The sequence below is a fragment of the Rattus norvegicus genome, chromosome 4 (assembly GCF_021556685.1).
Source record: "Rattus norvegicus strain SHRSP/BbbUtx chromosome 4, alternate assembly SHRSP_T2T, whole genome shotgun sequence".
Lineage (NCBI taxonomy): Eukaryota > Metazoa > Chordata > Mammalia > Rodentia > Muridae > Rattus > Rattus norvegicus.
The window spans coordinates 179,464,999-179,486,917 of NC_141537.1; the positions used below are offsets into that span (position 1 = coordinate 179,464,999).

Sequence of the window (21,919 nt, forward strand, 5' to 3'; positions counted from 1 at the left end):
CATGTTGCCAACAGCCTTAGTACTGTTCTAAGGGTGTGGCTGTCGCCTGTAACCTATGAAGGAGCTGAGACACACAGCCAGTTTAGGTGCACACAGTACTTTCCCAGGAATGGTCAGATAAACAGAGCAGAGGGTGTTTTAGGACAGTATCATTATTCTCTGAAAGCTCCGTATATTTATACAGCATATACTGATCGTACCCACCTATGGCTATGTTCCTCCAAATTCCTCTAGTGCCAATTATCTTCCTCCCAGCGTCATGGCTCTCTTTTAACTGTTATTAATAATCTCTGAGTCCAGCCCTCATATACATGGGGCTGACTCTCTCTCTCTTGGCCATCCACTGGGATTTGAACATCCACCAGGGCTCACTCTCTCTCCCTCAGCTGTCAATAGCTCATCCTTTAAGGGTAAGCCATCGGAGGCCCTTCCCAATCCCCACCGGAATGAAAATGGCCTGATCTTGTTCAGGTAATCACAGCTGCTGAAAGTTGGCACATGCAGTAGCCACATCCTGTAGGACAAATAATCGGTTGTGGTATCTGCATTATATACCCTTTGTGCTTAAAACAAACTTCAGTAAGCTTAACCTCCCATCCTGCCTACCTAATTCCAATTAAAAATAGCAATTCTGGAATAAAATAATGTGACTCTTTAGTTTATACTTGATTTTGGCAACACAAAGCCATAAGCTCATCAAATTATTTGTCTCTTAACGCTTAACGTGTACCTCATTGTATAAATCCTTTTTATTAGTAACTTCGGCTTGATTTTATGAACCTCTTTAATACTTGAAAAAATTAGGAATTATTCAGGTCATTGGGATGTGATCTCTATAGTTTTACATCTTGATTCTCCCCCAAAGATCCATGAGGTTTGAACAGCTGGCTCCCACTACGCAGCTACCAGATGCTGATCGAGCCTTTTAAAATGCTAGTCTACAGGGAGGTCTCCCACCCACTAGAGGGTATATGTTGGTTGGGACAGAAGACCCTAGTCTCTTGCTCCTTGTCCATTTGTGCCTTGCCTATGAAGTGACCAGCTTGGCTTGACTGCAGATTCCCACCCATTGTCACTGTGGACCAGAACCTGGAAAATGCTGAATCAAAATGAACCTTTCCTCTTCCTAAGTTTGTTGGCATGTGTGTAATTGTCATAGTAACAGAAGGACAAGCAGTGCAGCAAGACATAGTCTCTATTTTCTTTTTCACGAAATCTGAACCTGTTCTCTGGTTGTAATCCGGATAGTTCTATTTGAAAGTGTTTTGTTTGTGGGTGTTCAGATATTTGTGTTTTGTACAGTGAAAAGCACTAGTATAGTCCATGGGAAATCTCTGAGGTACCCACGAGGTCGGGCCTCTGTCTCCCTTATTTACCACTGAGTCTCCGGCCTGTGGTATAAGAAAGCTGGACTGTGCTTCTCTTCATTACACGAAAGTCTAACTGGGCCCGCATCAGGAACCACTGGGAGAGAAGAACTCGCTTTTAAACATGGAAAAACCTCTGTTTTTGAGCAATCAGGAAAGATGCTGGATATTTTTGTGTGACTGTTAGTGTTAATTTTGCACTTGACACAATCTAGAGTCAATCGAAAAGAGAGTCTCATGAAGGACCTCCTCAATTAGTTTCCCTGTGAGCGTGTCCAGTGTCAGGGTGGATTGCCCTGATTGTGTTCATTGATGTGGAAGATCAGAAGATCTGCCCACTGTGGGTGGCACCATTCCCTAGGTTCGGGTCCTGAACTATACCAGAGTACAGAAACTGAACTGGGCACAGACGTGTCTGAATTCATTTTCTCTGCTCTGGCACGTAGGTGTCCAGCTGCTTTGCTCCCTGTGCCTGCCACCTTGACCCCCTCGCAGTGATGGACTGTCTCCTGGAATTGTGGGCTAAAGTAAACTCTTTCTCCCCTACATTGCTTTTGTCAGGAGACAGCGACAGAAAGGCATCTGGAACATTTTAGTGACTTCTGATTGAGGATGAAGGAAGCCTCATAGAAAGGAGAGACTTTACAGTTAATATGAGGGGCCCTTCACCCGAACTCCTGCAGAGGAGAGGGCCGGGTGCGAGGTAGGAAATGACAAAGCCCCTTGTTGTGTGGGCTTCCAGCATGAAGAGAGTACTGTGCAGCTTATCTGACTGTATGCAATAAGACAGCAGCGGTGCAGGCCACCCCAGGCAAACCTGAATGGGGAGGGATAGGGCCAGAGGGACAGACACACAGGAGGTGAAGACCAGAAAGAAGGGGTTGCTTCTTCTTTACCAATGGTCTGACAGTTCAGGGAAAGTGCTGATGGTCCTGAATGCTGTTACTGGGAGAGCCAATTACCAGCCACAGCACAGCCACTGTGAGCGAAGCCTCAGTGTCTCAACCTGCGGGACAAATGCCTGTGATTGGCGACCCTGCCAGGCCCTCGTTACAGCAGTCCAGAACAAAATCAGCAACGGCTGAAAACAGACAGCCCAGTTCACTCTCTCCCCCATCCTCGACCGTTAAACATATCAATATCAATGTCCCAGCACCAAAATGTCGGAGTAATTACTACCCGACCTACAATTAAAGCGTGCCGCAATTTTCAGTCCTAACAGCCAGTTCTGTCTGAGTCATACATTGAACCAATTAAACTTAGAATCTCGGTGTCTGAACGGGTGACTTCTAATGGAAGGGGCTAAAGCTCGTGCCCTCCACATCCAATCATATCTCTGTTTGGTAAGATCAGGGGGGCTCGGGGGGGGGCTCAGCTGAAAGACTTGGAAGCTGGCCCATCCCAGCAGATTGCGCTGGGTGGAGATAACGCTAGCCTGTCTAGGTATGGTCGGTGCCAATGACTCCGACTAAAATTAGAAGAAAGGAGACAGTACCTTGGCTCGGGCTTGTGTTGGAGACAAGACTCTATCTCCTGTTAAAGTCAATGGATGCCAGTGGCACCACCACTGCCTAGCAATCAGAAGACATTCAGGATCCAGCACACCTAACACGAGAGAGGCCATTTCTTAGATTAGTCACTTAGCGGAATGGATCTCAAGTGCCAGGAACTCAGAGGCATACGTGCACGCATTCTCAACGAAGCAGGTGACTTCCGTGCTGCATGCAGGCTGAAGCAGACCAGGAGGATCCAGGACCACATTGATTGGTGACAGGTTAGGGAAATTAGTCCTTTATCAATGTTGGTCTGCCAAACAAAAACACATAACAACAAAACACACTGGCGTAGTGACCTCATTCCTTACCCTCAAAATACCACCCAAAGACCAACCATGCTTCTCTCCCATTTCAACAAATATAATTTTGCTCTAATCTCAGATGTGTCATGAGGCACCATGCCATTGTGGAATGAAAACTGGGCCAGGAATCAGGAAATCTGGGCACATTTTTGTTTTCTGGATCTGTCATGTATTAACTCTGTAAAATGTACAAAATCTAAGCTCTCTGCATGCTGGTTCCCTGTCCACAAACCCATGATGCAGCCTCACAGATCTACAACTTCCCTTTGCTCTCTCAACCACAAGAGTAACTTTGACATTTTGTATCTTAGTGCAAGTTAACAGTAAAGTATCCATCTGTCCTGGGTCTGTCGGGCAGGAATGATTTTCTCCTGTGTCACTGTGAGCAGAAATGGTTTTCTCCAGCATCTCAGCAGTGCGCTGGCCCCTTCAGGAGTTTAGACACTGGGGGCTGACCCTGTTACTCTCTAGAATAGCACAGCCAATGCTGACCTCAGATATCTTTTGTTTTAAAAAGCCATATTAGGGGCAGGGAGCTTGCTCAGTACTTGTGATGAGAGTCTGAGGACCTGAGTTCAGATCCCTAACACCCATGTAAGATTGGGCTTGGTGGTGTTCCTGCCACCTCGGCGCTGGGGAGCACACAGGAGGATCCCTGGCACCTGCTGGCCAGAACATGAGTTCCAGGTTCAGTGAGAGACTGTGTCTCAAATGGTCAGCCTCTGGATTCCACATTCACACAAAGAAGGGTGCACACACATGTACAGAAATTGGGGTGCACACATACACACATGCACACAAAGAGGGGTGCACACATGCATACAAAGGGGCATGCACAATCCATACATATACACAAGGAGGGGTGCACACGCATGTATAGAAATAAAGGTACACACAGACACACATGCACACAAAGAGGGGTGCACACATGCATACAAAGGGGCATGCACAATCCATACATATACACAAGGAGGGGTGCACACGCATGTATAGAAATAAGGGTACACACAGACACACATGCACACAAAGAGGGGTGCACACATACACACCTATGTCCACAAAGAGGGGTACACACGTACATGCATGCACATACAGCCCACCACACATAACACAGCATTTATTTTCCATTTAACACATGTAAAAGAATTCTGATACTATCCCTAATTCCATATCCCTAGGACTCTTGTGATGAACTGCACTTTATTTAAATCCTCCTGTTCAGAACACCAGCTGATGTCTCAGCAGAGAATCAGAAGTCAATTGCCATTCAAGGTTTGGGAATGTGTTCCTCCTTTAGTGCCTGACGTGACTGCAATCTGACTTCCCGGTCTCTGGACAGTGCTGGACTATGGTAGAAGTCTATTTAAGGAAGACAAGTCCCAGAATGCTCTGTGAAATGACCCTATACCTGGCTGGCAGTAGCTGGAGCTCCAGTCTGACTCTCTCACTGACCTGGGCTTTCTGAGCAAGGCCTACAATGTTTCTGATGAATGTCATTGGTACTGAACTTTTTTTGAGGACCTGACTTATCAAACTTAAAGACTCTCAAGTCTGGTGAAACGATTTCCAGCAACTCAACACTGTCCATTAAGGTGAAAGGAAAATTAGCATGTTATCCAGCTTAAAGCTGCAAATGCCTTCAAAATTCTTCTGACTGAAAGACTATGCAAATTACCTTGACAGATTTTTGTCATGTGGGCCAGTGCCCTGTTGCAGAAAGAAGGTTCATGAGTGAGGTAGTTCTTCCTGTTGTCTAGGTCACATAGACATGAATTCTAGAACATCTTTATTTAGTATAATATCCTAGCTGTGTGGCTTGGGAAATCAGAGGTCGGCACCACAGAGTTTACATGTCTTAGGAATAAATAAGTATCACTCTTACCACATACATTTTACAACTCCTTCAAACATGAGACTTTGCCATTAATAGTTGGAAAGCGAGGGACTGGTCCAGAGTCTCAAGGTTACTCAGTATTGCTGCTTACCCATCATAGTCCCTCAGGGCTGTAATAAGGTTTGATATAAGCCTTGTTCCCAAGTTACTGGCACCTTCACTCAAGATTCTGCCTGATTGTCCTGTACACAGGGCACCTCACTTCCTGGGTCGCATTGGCTAGGGTAAAGATCTCCTCACACGTCCTTGGGGGCTAATTAGTGCTGCATCGCTTCCACTGAACAGTTGTTAACATGGAATTTAACATCTACCACGAAACACTCCGCCATGTGTTAGCCTTAAATCTTGATCTCCCTCTGAAGACTTCAGAAAGTCTTCGGGGTTCTACAGTCAACATAACTGTTCTCCTCCACTGTCCAAACAGGCAGAATCCATATTGCTAATCATTCTTCCCGATCTTCAGACAAGACTGCAACTTATAATAAAGGCACAGAAAATACCCTGGAAGCTCGCAGATCATGAGGGAGAACCATTTAGCAGCATGGACCAGAGGTCCTTGCTACTGTTTCAGTTTTTCATTTCCTTTTAGACTTCATTGATGGTATTCTCCCATCTATAGCAAATGCTTTCCCAACACTAACAAAGAATGGAGAACCTGTCCTGTTCAAGGCATAGATGTTAACTCTGGACTTTTCAACTTCATGTGCAATTTTGAAGTAGTTTACGACATCATTAAATATTGCAAAATTAGCATGCACAGCCCCTGAGCGCTGTTACCTGGCCCCGCATATGTTAGAGTCTCACGAAACCCTGGTGCAGAGAATAAAACAATGTATCTGCGTGACCCTTAGCTGAGCTACCAGCCTTTGGATTTCAACAACTGTCAACTAGTTCCCTTTACTTGGACCTGTTGATTTCTTTCCCTGGGACAGAATCTCAGTCTCAGGGTGTTGTGAGAATTTATTACAATGTGGTCTGGTGAATTAAAACATTTCTATCAATTCTAATTGTCTCATAATTTTTTGTGTAAAACATTGTATATACATATACAATGTATACGTGTGTGTGTGTGTATGTGGTGTGTGTGTGTGTGTGTGTGCCTGTGTGTGAGTGCTGTTACATGCTTGCAGTACCCATAACATCCTGAAGGGAGTGCTGAATCCTCTGGAATTGGAATTGCAGTCAGTGCTGAGCTGCCCAGTGTGGGTGCTCCGAATCAAACCTGGGTGACCTGCAAAAGCACCGAGTGTCGAGTGTCGTAACCTCGGTGCCATCTTTCCATTCCTGCTCCTTCCACTGACTTGGCAGCGTCCGACTGTTGAAAAGGATTTTCTTTCTGTCCTCACTTACTCATTCAGCAGCTTTAACAACTTACGGAAATTTAAGTCCGACCTGTAGCTGTCACCATTTTCTTGCTCACAGGCCACACGGTATGCAGTCAAAAGCCATTTCAGGTTGCCTGTGTTCTGTTCCCTCTCTCCTAAGCTTCTGTTAGCAAGATATTAAGAATACTCAGCATGCATTCCTCAGGGTCCAACCCTCAAATTATCAGTGTCCCCAAGGATTCTTGGTTTCTCTTCTTGAGAACTGTCTTAGTTAGGGTTTACTGCTGTGAAGAGATCCATGACCAAGACAACTCTCATAAGGACAACATTTAATTGGGGCTGGCTTACAGGTTCAGAGGTTCAGTCCATTATCATCAAGGCAGGAACATGGCAGCATCCAGGCAGGCATGGTGCAGGAGGAGCTGAGAGTTTTACATCTTCACCTGAAGGCTGCTAGCAGAAGACTGGCTTCCATGCAGCTAGGATGAGACTCTTAAAGCCCACGTCCACAATGACAAACCTACTCCAACAGGGCCACACCTTCTAATAGTGCCACTCCTTGGGTTGAGCCTATAGGAACCATCACAAGAATAGCGTTCGGTGTGAGGGTCTAGAGACCAGATCTGCTCCCCAGTCTCAGGTGGGTGTACCTGCTTTCAGGCTTTCCCTACAGATAGACCTAGGACCGCAAGCGTAGACGCATGCACCTCGGTCTCTTTATTGGTATTCAGAGCTCTGATACATATTCTTTTACTAACCTCTTGGGATAACCCCAACTCAATGGGGTTCCTTCAAGGCTCCTCCCTTCCTTTTAGAGTGAGAAAAGGCAGTTCCCACTCTCATTTCTATAGTGTGTCTGAGTCGCTTCTAAAGCTCTAAACGTCACTATGGAGAAGAGCAGTGTCAGTGACCAGGAGTTTGTGAAATGCAAGCCTAGGAATTAGAGCATGTGGCTTATCAGAGTTGATTGTTTGGTTGATGGGCAGTACCGGGGATTGAACCGACAACTTTGATGTGTCCTGGGCACTAAGCCCTAGCCACATGCCTATTTGTTTTATTTTTAACATTAAACTCCAAAGTACAAACAGCTCTTGGTGGCACTGACGCCTTCTCGTTCTTCTCCACAATTGCTGGGAACATGGTGTCCTGTGCACCCCAAACGGGGTGAAGATTTGCTGGCTACCTAACATTCCTCCACCTAGTGTGGTTCCAATGCCTGTTGCCCTCAGCAACGTCTGAGGATCCACGCTGTGAGCTCTGCTCTCCCGCAAGGTGTTTTAGGAGAGGCAGAAGAAAGTATCATATGAGTGGTTAATTAACACTTAATGTTTCTTCCTGTCCATGGAGATAACATTTAAGAAAAAAAAATTAAGAACAACGTACAAGCGTCTGGGAAAATTACTCATGGCAGAAGTAATGGTTGGCCCTGGTATACCACTTGGGATAGGATGCACAGAATGTTCTCTTTAGAACGACACAAAGCAAGGCTTCTCAGTGATTTTCCCCCCATGGACAAGATTAAATTGCACCTCATTTATATCTCTAAGATCTTCCCCCATAAAACAAGAATGGCGTGCAGGGATGAGTTATTTGCTTAAGTGTCTGTCTCGTGTCAGCCTTTTTCACTCTGAAGTGGAGATCATACATTAATCGATGTGTTTATCTCAACTGCCAGCACTACCCTCAACGTATACATATCTCCAATAAGATTTTGTTAATAACTGATTAAAATAAATCCCCTGCTTCCAGAGTATGGTCTTGTAAGATACCACCCCACAAGTGTTCAGATGCCAACTCCATCCATTTCACCAGCACAGGGGGCTAGTTTCGTTTTTACTTCTACGCTAGAGTCAAGGACACAAAACTCAGGGGAGACAAAACTCCTTGGATAAACAGGCAGATCATGATGAAGGAGCCGGGTCTCAGTGGGGTTGGAACTGAGGGCTGTGGCACCCTGACATGTGCTGATTCACTCCCCCTGGATGGCAGTGCAGAACAAGTCTCCCTGACACCTGTGGGATCTCCCGAGAGAGAAAGTCTAACTCTGCCTGCAAGATGTCTAGCAAGGGTGCTGGTAAGAGTCCACCCGTGCTAATGTGCCACTCCAAGAAGCAAAGAAAAAGCAGTGGACTGAATGGACCCTGAGTAATCATGAAAAGTTTTCTGAGACTTTTATTGTCCGGGCCAGCAAAGCTATGGCTACACACACACACACACACACACACACACACACACACACACACACACACACTCACTCACACACACATACACACACTCATACACACTCACACTCACACATACACACATTCACACACACATACACACTCACACACACTCACACACATATACACACACATACACACACGCACACACACGCGCACACTCACACTCACACACATATACACACTCACACACGCACTCACACACTCACAAACACATATACACACTCACACACATACACACACATACACACTCACACACACTCACACACATATACACACACTCACACACACACTCTCACACACACACACTCATACACACACACACCTTTATTAAACCCCTGTGGTTTACACGTAAGCATGCTATCAGCAGGTTCTTTTAAAGTCTAATACAAAAAGACATCCTTGGTCCTCCTGGTCTAACCTGTGCTTGGGGTCGAGTCTGTGCATCCAGAACTCTGCGGCCCGTGTGTTCCAGTTCCATACCACTCCAGGAGAGCATCACATTGCTTAGCCCAAAACATTCTATCAGCTGCAAGACACATGTGTGTGATACCTGGATCCAATTTGCTCTGTTTACACTTAAGGTAAAATCAAACGCTGCCTTGGCTCTTTAAAGTGACAATATCTCAGTGTCTGAGTGTCACCCGATTGGTGTGGCAGCTCTGGTAGCATTTGCTTTCCCGGCAAAAGAAAATTACCTGTAATGCGTGGTTTAAATAATTACTTTAAAACAAAGGCTTCTTTTCTGCCTTCTTTATTTCTCTGTGGAGAGCATCTCAGCAGGGCTGTGTATTTCAATAAAATTGCCTTCAGACTGCTAGTGGCAGGGCGTCTGTTAGCCCGGGAAAAGTGATGGCAGTCTGACTCCTATTCCTAATATTGGGAGTTAGTCCAGACACCTAAGAGCCAGAACTCTGCTGTGCATTTGACTATGTTATCAACACTTTGCTTGCTAATGACGCTAGTGACAGCATTTCAGTACGGCGGGTCAGACGTAAATACGGAAGCTTATAATTGTGCTCACAGAACCAAAGAAGCTCCTTCCTCAACCTGCCCCCGCCCCTGCCACCCCCAAATCCCATTATAAACATATCAGTTGGTGTTAAGCTTCACCGCTGGGAATTAGGCATACTTTTCTGCTCCATACTCCTTAAACGGAGAGCATCCAGAAGCACCTGACTTGCTCCTGTTCACTGAGTGACAACAGAGGGGTTTCCTGCGGCGTGCCTGTGTGCCAGCTACCCAGCAGAAGGTCACACCAGTGATTCCCCGTGGCTTTTATTTCCCCCAGAGAAACATAGAGCCAGGCTCACCACTTGCCAGATATTCCTAACACCACAAAACAGCAGTGTTAAGAGCCCTCCCACCTCTCCTGGTGGAGTAGCCACAGGCAACCATGCTGAACACCTGTGTCAGCTCCTGTTCCTGGGGACACCCCAGGCAAGCACTCACTTACTAGCCAGGGATGCCCAGGGCTCCACTCTCCTAACTTGCATTTCTGCCCAAACACTTCTGGGGCACCATGGGCTCTTGGTTTGGCTGGGCAGATCTCTAGAACATTGCTGCGTTTAACTACTGTGAAGAGATTCATTTAAATCTTTCCCAAGCTCGCAATTTGACAGGACATGTATGAAAAAAAGACTAGCAAGAGTGAGCCTTCCCCAGAAGGAAGAGTATGAGCAGTGCTGGCTACCACTTCGTAGGTTTAACCCAGCCACGCTCAGGATGGGATCGCCCCTTCTGAGATGAATACAGTGAATCTGTAACATGGGCAGAGTCTGCAGCAGCTGATCTTGAACCAGCAACTTGTGAGAAAGCTATGCCCCACGGAAGCAATGAAATCTGCAGTCAGGACATATGATTAAGGAACCCTCAGCACTTCTAGGAGAGTGGTTTAGGTTGGCACTCGCTGCATACAAATGGGTGTGTGGATGGAGGGTGAGCGTATGTGTGAGCAAGTGAGTGAATCAACAAATGAGTTGGGGAGCAGATGAGTGTGTGGATGAGTGTGTGGATGAGTGTGGATGAGTGTGTGAATGAGTGGATGGATGAGTATGTGAATAAGTGTGTGGATGAGTGGATGGATCAGTGTGTGGATGAGTGTGTGGATGAGTAGATGGATGAGTGTGTGGATGAGTGTGTAGATGAGTGTGTGGATGAGTGTGTGGATGAGTGTGTGGATGAGTAGATGGATGAGTGTGTGGATGAGTGTGTAGATGAGTGTGTGGGTGAGTGTGTGGATGAGTGTGTGGATGAGTGTGTGGATGAGTGGATGGATCAGTGTGTGGATGACTGTGTGGATGAGTGGATGGATCAGTGTGTGGATGAGTGTGTGGATGAGTGGATGGATGAGTATGTGAATGAGTATGTGGATGAGTGGATGGATGAGTGTGTGGATGAGTGTGTAGATGAGTGTGTGGATGAGTGTGTAGATGAGTGTGTGGATGAGTGTGTAGATGAGTGTGTAGATGAGTGTGTGGATGAGTGTGTGGATGAGTGTGTGGATGAGTGTGTGGATGAGTAGATGGATGACTGTGTGGATGAGTGTGTGGATGAGTGTGTGGATGAGTAGATGGATGACTGTGTGGATGAGTGTGTGGATGGATACATGTGCCAATGGGTCTCAGTCCTTCCAAAAACTTTTCATAATCTGGAAATGATTAAACCCCAGCAAGTCGATCAATCGGGCTTTGTGCTTCCTTACTCCTCCTGTACATGTCTAGGGCAGGCACTATGCAAAATTTTAAGGCAAATAAATGAAATTTTTAGAAAAAAAACCAGAGCACGTGCTGGGATCACACTTTGTGAAAGAGCTCCGGTTGAAGCCCAGGGAGTACCCACTGTCAGTCACTGTTCCCTGTGAGCTGTCACATCTACACGGGGGTCAGAACTCTGCTCACTCACAGGACTCCCTCAACCCGCACTGCCTTCCCCGCACTGTGGAGGCAGGAGCCACCGAAAACCTTAAAATCTTTCGATTATATCCCCTATCTCCATGCTGGTTTCCGGAATCTTTGGGAAGAGTGTCACCCCTATGCAGAAAGACTCCAGAACAATGCACTCCCCTTCCTCCAAAAATAACTCAACTTAAAACACAACTCCTTTTCTGGATCCCCTTCTCTGTGAGCATTATGGTCTGACTTCAGATGTCCGTCAGTGAAAACTGCCAGTTACTGTTTAATCCCAGTAATCCCTGTTGACAGAGTCCATTTCCTGGTGTGTCTGCTGTCTGTCCCCGGAAGGTGTTAGCTTCACCCATACCTTTCTGCTTCCTCCTGACAACGCACAGGTCTCCACTCTTCTATCTCACAGTCCCTCCGATGTCAAACAACCTTGCGTCAACACCGAGTCCATGCACTCAGTACTCGTACTCAGTCACTCACTCGCATGTCAATGCCGAGTGATCCCTCATCCGATGCACAGCCCTGCTCTACCACACCCTTTTTCAGAGGAGAGGCACGCCAAATCTGAGAAGGATGAAGGTTCAGGGTTCCCCAAGAGCTGCATGCAGCTCGTCTTTCTGTGCATCCTAAATGTATACGGACTACAGTCACAGCGACTACAGCTACAGCAGGACACCAGAACCCTCATCGCATACTCAGCAACCCTCCCAGCCCCTAACACCAATGAGGAACAAAGCTGTTCGCCTCCTTCCAAGTCCAGCTCACACGCCCTTCTCTACGGCACCTCCTCTGTCACCTGTGAACGGTTGGGAAGTGAGGCTCTCCCACATAGTTCACGAAGTGCTCCACGTAAGGATCATTAATTTGTGTTCCCTCTCCAAGGTGAATCCGTTCAGCACACGCTACAGCTAAAGGCTCTTTGAGAATCGCGCTAGAAGGACAGACTCGTTCTCAGTGAGAAGCGAAAGAATGGGGCTGTGCCGTTGAATTATTCCGAGAGCTAAATATAAGAAAATTAAGGACTAAAGAGAACTCTTTTAGGTGCAGCATTTAACAGTGTGCTGGAAGTGGCCTTTGCCCTGCTGAGGGAGGAATTTGAGGAAAAGAGAGCAAGGGTGAGTTAAGGCTCCCGAAGAAGGCTCAGTGGTTTCAAACCCTGGATGCTCTTGGAGAGGACCCAGGTTCTGTTCCCAGAACCTGCATGACAGTTCAACTCCAGTTGTCGGGGACCCAGCGCCCTCTCCTGGCCTCCACAGGCACTGCATGCACATAGTGCACAGACTATACATGCAGGAAAAACATACGCATAAGTTAAAAATAAGTAAATCTTTAAGAAAAATTAAAACTTTAGGGAGACCTTGTATAAAGTAAGAACTAAAATTAAAAAAGAAAAGTATTTGAGATGAGAAGTTCTGAGGATCTGAACAATGGAGGTAGTTTCTATCAAAAAGGGAGAAACTAAACACCACAAGGGCAGGTCAAGCACCGTGCGACCAGAGGATGTGGGACTGAGCCACTGACACTCAACCTTCTTCAACATCCGGGCAAGACAGGTTTGAATCTCTCCAGAACTGTCACAACTGAGAAACTGTATTCTGCAGGAATAATATAAAAACAATATTAAATATTCTACCTACTTCTCTGTTTAACCCTAACAGTGATTTTAATTCTTCATACTAAAAGATAAAGAATTTAGAGGAACTAAGAATTTTGATGGAAAGAAAATAAAATTAGTCATATATATGTACATGTATTTCAATATGTAAGGAAAATATATTTATGCTTATATCTGTGTAATAGAAATCTAGGGCTCAAATCATTTACTTATAATCTGTAATCATTTCTGAAATATATTTCACTATGTGAGGAAAAACTATATTTATATCTCTATATATAATAGAAATCTAGGACTTACATAATTATAATGTGTAATCATTTCTTACTATACTGATTTTAAATTTGTGGAGAATCCCTGCTGGAGTCTTCTGATGGCTGAGAACCGATCACCAAGAGAGGGCTCACCCATCCCCCAGTCACCTTTCCTCATCACCTCGATTCATCACAGGAGAGGAGAGATAATGGCAGAAATTACTCGGCTTTCTAAGTCTCGATAACATTGTCTCCAAGCTAACAATTTTTCCGAAGGCAGGCCTGGATGTTTTCCTCTGTTATTTACCTGAAATAATAGCCTTTCTTCCTCATTTGCCAGATCAACAGTTGTGACTAAGGAAGGCAATTCCTTCACGCAATGCCTGTCTCTCACTATGGACACGGTAGCTTAACAAATGCGAGAGACAATACAGAGACCAAAACAAGCCTGCATGTTTGGTGTGTTTGATCATCTGGTGGTAAATACAGATTAACGGCCTCTATTCGCCCAGCTGGTGAACTTCAGGGTAGCTTCCATGATCCATGCTCTCTAATTCCTGCTAAACCATGTCCTTATTTAAAAAAGGAAAGAATAAACCTGCCCCATTTTTCCTTTTCACAAACAGTCGTGTAGATCACACGTCAACTATAATGAAACCTTGATGTTAATTTTCAAACAAAAGCCCCTTTTCAAATACAATATAAAATTCAAAAGCTTTGGTGGATTTCCACAAAGCTCTACGGCTTTGGTCAAAACGATAAAGGGTAAGCAACTGTAAATTTCAGATGTGCAGAGCAATTCCTCAGATGCTCACAACTCTAGATGTTACTTATCATAGCTGAATTTTCTTTTATGAAACAAGTTGTTATAACAAGTAGCGTGGCTCAGATTCCAAAGAATTCCCCACATTAAAGACACAGAAAGGAAAATCATTCTCAGGGCTCTGACAAGACGAGGCCACCCTCCCCGGCACTTGCCTGAGTCTGTTTTCACACAATTCATACACGATCGTAAGAACATTTCGGAGCCATGCGGGCTGCCTGTTGCATACATTAAAGGTGTGCAGCGTGAGATACATCTTGTCCACTGAAACCGCTAGTTCTGCGTGAGAGCCCTGACCTGGTAAGAGTCACAGTCCTGGCGAGCTGCCAGCTGTGTGAGGACGCGTCACTGTCACTGTCACTGTCCTGGTCAGTCTGGTACCTCTCTGCCCGCCCTCAACTCTCACAATATCACCAACTCCCTAAGCACAGGACCCATATCTGCTCTTCCAACTGAAGGCGAAGCTTTCCTGTGAGCCCGAGGGCTTTTCTTCTCTCTGGGTACGTCTCTGTGCTCTGTTTTGCTTTGTTTAAATCACAGAGGCAGTGTAATCTCCCTTCATTATTTTTTCTGTTTTATTTTCCTACTCATTACTTATCCCATATATCTATGTATATACATACATAAGATACATAATATAGTCTTACATATTTAATGTATATTATTTATAGTTTTAATGTGTGCTTTTTATATATTTGCTATGTATTAATTTTTCGCTTATATTTCTATAAAATAGCTTTTTCTTACAATGAACTGGTAGAAAAATCATCTATTTATCTAGAACATCTCTAGAGAAACAACACTTGATAAAATATGATGTCCCAGAACAAAAGCTCTGGATCCTTTACAAATATCAGCATAATCTGAGGTGAAACACATTAGTTACGTTCCTTGCACAACTGTAGTCCTGGCTGTGCCAATCTTGATGGGGCATGGGGCTCAGTGTGCAGCTTGGTTTGTGTTCTGTAGCTTGTAAGGATGACTTCTCGGCCGCATCCAGGTGACACACGGACGCTGTCAGTCTGATGGTTTACGGTTGTCACGTGTGTAGCTTCGCGGAGGCTCTGTCTACCTTTAAAGATACCGTGCTTCCTGCTTCCGGCTTCCGGCTTCCGGCTTCCTGCTTCCTGCTTCCTGCTTCCTGCTTCCTGCTTCCTGCTTCCTGCTTCCTGCTTCCTGCCTGATTTTGCTTCAAACAAGAAAATCCCCAACGACTGCACGAGGTCCCTATCTTTATCTCAGCTTCTTAAGCTGGGAGATGGGAAGGTTTGGTTACAGCGGAAGGTTCCAGACCTTGCGGGACAAAGCATCCGTTACAGGCAAGACCAGAAGGTACCTGAGCTGTCCCTGGATGTGCTTACCCAGGCTGCATTATGTGGCTTCACTGCAGCCTTGGTTCTGAGCCCACTGCTGCACCGAGCACTGTGCGCCATCACCACAGCCGACACTGTCCTCAGTACCACATCTCACACTCTCCAGGCTACTAGATGCTATGAATTGCAACACTTTCGCCGTGTATACAAGTTTTCTGCTTCTACACAAACAAAGTTTTGATTATGGGAAAAGCTTTCAGTATTTTTCCAACCATCACGACAAGTAAGAATCAAACTGGCTGCCTCTTTGTATTGTGCAGTGCTTTTTTTTTTTTTTAATTTCCATGAATTTCTGGAATAGCCTTAAATATACTTTTAAAATACATATTTATATAAAGTGGCAGTTTTAGAATGGTCCATTATGAAACCAAACTATTGATCAACTCTGAAGAACCACTGAAGACGTCCTGTAGTATCAAATGTTCAGCCAGGATTTAATTCATTATGTAAAAAAAATAAATAAGCTTGCCGGTCCCCTAGTGCACGACGTTTGCTTTCAGCTTTAATGAATGGCAGAGTTGTATGCGTACTAAGGAGATGGCCTAAAATAAATTTCATTATAATTTATTATCAGCAGATGCTTGATTTATATACCTACGTACCTGGAATTTCACAGAAATTTCTCAAGAGAAAAAAGAATTATGGATGGAAAATTCTACAAGCTTTGATTTATATAATATCTGGATACCAAGAACATTTACCACTTTTATCTTGTATGTGGTTGATTTGGGTGTTCTTCTTGGTGGTTTTTGTAAAGGGAAAACTGGGATAGGTTTATCGATAGAACACTCCTTCTGAAAGCCCTTGCAAATGTGGTTCTCAACTCTGCAGGACCAGGTCAGATCCATTCATAAACCCAACGGATATATCATTTTAAACATAGTGTTTTGTGGAACTCATATTTAATCTAGGCGAGAACATTATTTAGCATATGGATAACATCAAGATATTCCTCAAATTACTTTCAACCAAAATGTGAGACTCTTTCATGGCACGGGCAATAAAAACCTGTCCACTCTCTACAGCCAATGTTTGGAAATAACAAAATCCACTAAGCACCCATACGGAACCAGAAGCTCAGATCATACATAAGCAACCATTTTCCTTGAAGAGGTGTGGTCAGACAGAGCACAAAGGCATTAATTTCATCGTGTGACAAATGCAGAAAACCCTCTCTCTGGTAAAGCACGTGCAGAGGCAGGTGGGCCTTGTGCTAAACTCCCTTAGTGGACTTAGACCATAGGGAACCACAGAGAGCATCTTCTAAGTAGCTAGACTAGAGCAGCCAGGGTTGAAATCATTGTTTAAGACAACTGAAAGAACCAGAAGATGAACACCTGTTCATCTTCCTCCCATCATGCCTCGGGGCAGATGATGCCACAAGCTTCCATTCAGTAAGGACTGACCAACAGCCAAATACCCACAGGGGCTTTTTCCCAGCAGACTCTGACTATCCACAACTTCCAATTTGTATAGAAAAGTATTCCATTAACCTTCCCTTCCCACGCGATGTTCAGCTTCAAGTAACCAAAAACCACTACTAGCAAAGGGTTAACTCTGAAGAGCATCCAAAGCCTTCTGGTAGACCTCAAGGGAGAGCATGCTGCAGAGGACCCAAGGCTGGTGCCCCTAGCACTGGGCTTCCGCCACTACAGTTACATAATTTAACGTTTCATGTATTTCGAGGGTTGAATTCTGGGAAACACATCAAAAAGTCTTCATTTTAAGATATGTTAATAAAAAGAACAACCACAATCAGACTATCTACTCATCTTAGTAGGCTTCAAAATTCATTCCATTCACTAAAGCTTCTTTAACTTGCCTTTTCACATTCAAACCCTACGAATCAGCTGACCAAATGCTGGGCCTCAGACACATGAGAGGGGGCTATGACCAGAAACTGTGAAAGAATGCCAGCTTAGCACTCACAAGAAACAAGCATCAAGACGGTTGAGAGCAGAACTACTGACAGAAAATAATGACCAATAAGAGTAATGTCTGGCCTGACCTGGGGAGCCTCCGGGTCAGTCTCTCCTACTTCCGGATATCCTCGGCGCTCTCTGTTCTGGTAACACTGAAAAACAGAAAAGAAACAGCAAGAGTGGGTTAATCCGAGAGCAGTTTCAAACACTTCAGCCCTGAGACTTCAGACACTACGAAGTCAGTCGAGCAACATCTCTATGACGACATTTTAGAACAGATTTTCGGGAGTCTTATTTTTCCTCTAGACCCAATTGATAGCCAGTGATGGAATCATTGAACTGTGGCCATTTAGTGACTGGTAATGGATAATCCATAAGAAATAACTGCAGAACCCTTTGCAGGTGACATTTCAAAAGATAGCCATGCTGGAAGTGTAAACTGGCAATTAGCTATCTTAGAAATGTGACACTTAAGTCACTGTACTTCACGGTATGATCTGAGCCTCATGGGCACATGTGTATATGCACATACATGCACATATGTGCACATACATGCACACATGTGCACATACATGCATACATGCACACACATGCACATGTGCACATGCCTGCATACCTGTGCACACACATGCACACATGTGCACACACATGCATACATGTCCACATACATGCATACATGTCCACATACATGCAGACATGTACACATATAGGCATACATGTGCATATATATGCATATGTGTTTGTGTGTCTTGTGGGGCTCCTGGGCTTGGTCTTATTGCAATGAGTAAGTATGATCATGTTACAGGCTGTCATCGTTAACTTGAGGTATGCTATAAATATTCTCATTGCCACAGAACTCTGGGTAAGTCATCCTGCTAGGCACTCACACTTAATAAGTAAGTGTTTACTAGCACATGGTACAGCTCAGCTCTGGCCACTCCAGGACAGGAAGTACAAGAAAGAATGTCTAGGCTAAGAAGTGAGAGAGAGCTTAAGGAAAGCAGAAACACCCAATTCGTATTAAGTCACACTACCCATCCCCACGAGTCTTCTAAACCTATCATGAAGCTAAAGATGCAAGATATATTTTGGAGGAAATATTACCATGGTGTCATATTATTGTGAGAGATAATTACTGTGGTGTCACATTAAGTGACAGTTCCCCTGGGTGTTTTAAGCCTAGCCACCCCCAAGTGACCAATCCTAGTGTTTAAACACTTTTGATAGTATAGACATTAAATTAAACAAGGTAAAGTTGTTCACAGTTTTCCCATTGAGAATTCATCACACCAGGAAGATTATGTCTTCAGAAATGTTAAAGAAAACGAGTTTTAATTTTTTTGAGACAGGGATTCTCTGTGTATCCTTGGTTGTCCTGGAACTCACTCTGTAGATCAGGCTGGCCTCGAACTCAGACATCTGCCTGCCTCTGCCTCCCAAGCGCTGGGAAGAAATTTAAAAATAATATGTAAAGTAATACTTTTGTTCAGGGCTAGAACATTGCTCCTGATGTATCAAGTTCAGGTATGAAGAGAGGGCAGATCACTTATGCCTTTCATTATTGATTTTGTTAATCTTCATATTTCAGAAAAAGTAAGTGGTTCAAAGGGATTCCTGAATTTCTAAAATTATTCCAAAATACCTTGACTTCAAAGAATAATTATATATCATAATCCTGCGGTGTTGACTCCAGGGAGGAAAACTTATTCTGCTGTCTAAACATCAAATAATATAAGAAGTAACATTCCAATAAAGTAAACAACATTGTTATACAGTCATTCTGATAGATTGTGAGAGCACCCTTTTTGGACAAACACACTCATATATGTGTGTGTTTTTGTGTGTATGTGTATACATGTATGTATATATTGTATATATATGTCTGTATGCACACACACGCATATATGCATGTGTGTGTGTGTGTGTGTGTGTGCGTGTGTGTGTGTGCACAGTATTCAACAGTGAACCATGTGAACTATGTGCCTCCCCTAAGTTTGGGACTGAGACAAAGAAATCTGATCACACCATGGTCCCGTGACACAGGATTAGAGGTGACACTCGGCAACCCAAGGAAAGAAGAAAGAAGAAGCTTCAAGATGGGAAGGAAGAAGTTAAACTGTCCCCTTTTTTGTAAACAATGTTTTATTTAGAAAATCTCAAGTCACTAAATTATCACAAGGCCGACGTGATAAGTGACTGATGTGTATGAAGTGAGGCTACTTGACCTTCTGTAGGAAAGGAACATATATTCATATACCAGCTGTAAATAATTCTGGAAATAAAACTGAAGAAAATAATTCCACGTATAAAAGCAGAGGAGAGAACGTCATGGGTATAAATTTAATACTGGGAAATGATTTGTATGTTACAAACTGAAAACATATTAAACAAACTTAAACTAAAAGGCTGGAAAGACATCCCATATACACGCATAAGCAAACAATACTCTTTTTTTTTTTTTTTTGGTTCTTTTTTTTTCGGAGCTGGGGACCGAACCCAGGGCCTTGCGCTTCCTAGGTAAGCGCTCTACCACTGAGCTAAGTCCCCAGCCCCAGCAAACAATACTCTTAAAAAGAAAATTTCCACCAATTTATCTATAGATTCGACTTAAAAAAATACCAAAAACTCCAACTCTTTCGTACAAATTGACAAAAAACGATCCTATTTTTTTTATAAAAAATGCAACATATCCCAGCATACCTAAAAACAGACCTAAAAAGAGTTAGAAAAACATTTAGGGTAGGGGTGATGTGTACAACTGTTCCTAGATTAAACTCTGCACAGAGAAAAATTCTCCCCTTGGCAATTTTTCCTTCTGAGTGAGGCCTCAGCTTGCTCTCCAAGTGATCTCAAGGCAAATGCTTGCATTTCCCAGGACTGATAAGAGTAGGTTACCAAACAGACAGAAATACTCCATTACAGATTGCCTCAAAGTAGAATGAGTTTTGGTTGATATTTCACAAGTTGGAAGGGGATGATAAGATACCTGGTAGAAGTCATAAATGTGTTTAAGAAGAAGAAGAAGTATCCTGGGCATGGATAGTAGCAACGTTATAGACATTCACGTATGATCTCATTCTGAGATATATGTGTGGGATGTCTATTACTTCAAAGTTATTGATAATATGGAAGGGGGATGTGTCTAAATATCTAACAATGTGTCTTGGAGAGAGAGAGAGAGAGAGAGAGAGAGAGAGAGAGAGAGAGAGAGAGAGAGAGGAAGAAGGAGAAGGAGGAGGAAGAGGAGGAGGAGAAGGAGGAGGAGGAGGAAAGGGAGAAAGAGATCATTTGTCCAAGAAAAATGGCAGTGCTTTGTAAGGCACCATCTTCAAGTACAAAATCACAGGACTCGCGGCCTCAAAGTTCTTTACAGTAATTTTATTACAAAACATTAATGTTCTAAAAATATCAGTGTGGGCTACCAGGCAGACGCTCTGTCTCTGTGCCTCATAACCAACCCACACACAGGCGTGCATGTGCAGTGTAGACAGGGGTCAAAGGGTAAGCGATGACATACCACAATATCAACTCTAGGATTTCCTTGTGCTAATCTAAACTATCTCGGCACTCCTGTCACTGTCCTAGTAACAAAAGGCTATTCAGCGAGGTCACAGACCTTATATGTAAATCATGCGCTATTTAAATACGGCACATATTCTAAAGCGACCTGCGTGGCGTCTCATGCTCTTACAACCCTTTCTCCTACACAGCACACACTCTGGCACCCGTTCATCCCTTTTAGATCTAAGCCCTACACAGCAGTCAAAAGCATTCTCGAGCCCTAGCTGTGCCTTACTACGTGTTGGACAATTTTTCAGCATTGAGTCTTTGCTTGTCAAAAGCTCCGAACGAAGTAGACGTCACAGGAAACGCCAAGAGCTGAGAACCCCGAGCTGTCCTTGGGCGCCTGTAGTTAGAGGTAGCAGGGCAGAGCTCTCCTGTGAACCGGAGACCTGACAGGACAACCCATCTTCATTCCAGTGGAGCTGGTGGGCAGCTGCGGCAACACTGCTTCCTAGTATTTGCTGAGGTATTGAGTGATGTAATGATTCAAAGTGGACGTGAGTTATCATATTAAAGTAAAAAAAAGTAAAGCAAACCGGAGGCCTCGCTCCTCCCATTCCCACCTCCTTGCTACTGGCTCCCCACTTCCTGTGATTTCTTATCCAAAACTTCCCACCTCTAAAACGAGCTTGCTGTTGGGGATTTGGCTCAGTGGTAGAGCGCTTGCCTAGCAAGCTCAAGACCCTGGGTTCGGTCCCCAGCTCCGGAAAAAAAAAAAAAAAAAAACTCTAGAGGCTTGTAAAACGAGCTTGCTTTGTGGTTTTGCCTGTTTTGCCTCTATAGAGCCCGATTTAAAGTT

General features: G+C 44.2%; 1 protein-coding gene across 33 annotated transcripts in view; it reads right to left on the reverse strand.

The window, feature by feature from the left end:
- Positions 1-21,919, reverse strand: part of Sox5 (SRY-box transcription factor 5) — a 955,418-nt gene that overhangs the window by 583,604 nt on the left and 349,895 nt on the right. For all 33 annotated transcript variants that reach the window (XR_015685240.1, XR_015685246.1, XR_015685248.1 and 30 more), the window contains one exon: positions 17,643-17,708. The gene's annotated coding sequence lies outside the window, so the exon portion shown is untranslated. The remainder of the gene's footprint in view (positions 1-17,642; positions 17,709-21,919) is intronic.